Source organism: Acyrthosiphon pisum, chromosome A1, assembly GCF_005508785.2.
Source record: "Acyrthosiphon pisum isolate AL4f chromosome A1, pea_aphid_22Mar2018_4r6ur, whole genome shotgun sequence".
Lineage (NCBI taxonomy): Eukaryota > Metazoa > Arthropoda > Insecta > Hemiptera > Aphididae > Acyrthosiphon > Acyrthosiphon pisum.
In genome coordinates, this window is record NC_042494.1 from 57,884,734 (window position 1) to 57,886,238 (window position 1,505).

Here is a 1,505-nt window from a genome sequence, read left to right on the forward strand (position 1 = left end):
GAAGCAGTAAGTCGGATCCTACGCTCTTTAAACCACGTTTGACTATTGCTCTGATCCCGTGTATAAATTCTATATCTGTTTGCAGTTTCTAATGACATAAGAAATTTTTTTTGATTTTTTAAAAAAATTTCTGGTAACAAATCATTGACCAACGGTTCCGCCAACCCATAATCTTCATCAGGTCCATTAACTGAATTACGAATATGATTTCTGCGTTCTGGAAATAGTCGTTTTCTTCTCGTGGTGTTAAAAAGTTTTCGACTATGATTCTTCAAATATTTTTCCCCAAATTTTCCTATAATATTTAAAATTTTATATTAAACTTATAAAATCGTTTTTAATATTAAATTCGATATTATAGATTCTCGGCGTATTGGTGGATGTATTGATTTTACGATGATATTTTTAGAATCTTTATAATTTTTGAAGTGAAACTTCTTATGTGAGGGGTATCGAAAAAAAAGAGAGTGACGGACGCACGGACGCTCGGGCGTCACGAAAACGGTACGATGTTTTGTTTATAAAGTTTTTGATATTATCCGTTTCAATATTTTGTAATCTCTTTGGAAACATATCATATGATATTATAAACAAACCAGTATAAACGTATAAACAATATTCCGTAGTCAAGTTGATAAGTTGATTAATCACGTATACTCGCGAGTCCGTGTTAATATCGTATAATAATATTATTATACACTACGACTGCCCGTGCGGACTCGTTTTGTGCGTCGTCGTCGTCGTCGTCTCTGTACGAGGTATTACTATATTATTACGAGGTATTGAGTAACTCAAACATTACTGTACAATTACATGTACCTTATTATACAAATTCCCACACAAACCATGACATTATATTCCCCAATCAAAGTCGTACTACAGCTAACATGTTTACACATCATTCGTGAGTACAAAGGCACTCATTTTTAATATCAAATGTAATAATTTATGAATAACAAATTGATATATATATTATGTACCTACATAATATGACTAATGTATTTTATAGATGTATGTATATACATAATAGTAGGGTTATATTATATGTATGGACATGAATTAATACTGATATTAGTAAATATTTTGGTCCATTGGTCTAAAAGTATAAATTAATTACCTACACATAATATTATAAAGGTAGATAGTAGGTAATAGGTATTACTTAATGTATTACAGTTTTTAGGTGAGAAAACAAAATATAACTTAATGTATTTAAACGTACCCACTTGATATATCATTATTTGATATTACTCAAAATATAGGTAGGTCTCTGATGTATACTTATTTAATTATGAGTTTCAAATTAATAAAACAAATAGATAATTATTAACGTCAATGTTAATCGACTCAAGCCGATGCCTAAAACACCTGCAGAACGTAGACGAGACTATCGGGCACGTCTAAGAGCAGCTCGACAAGAAAATAAAAATCATGTATCTCGGCCTGCACCTAAAACATCTGCAGAACGTAATCGAGAATTCCGGGCACGACAAAAAGAACTCAAC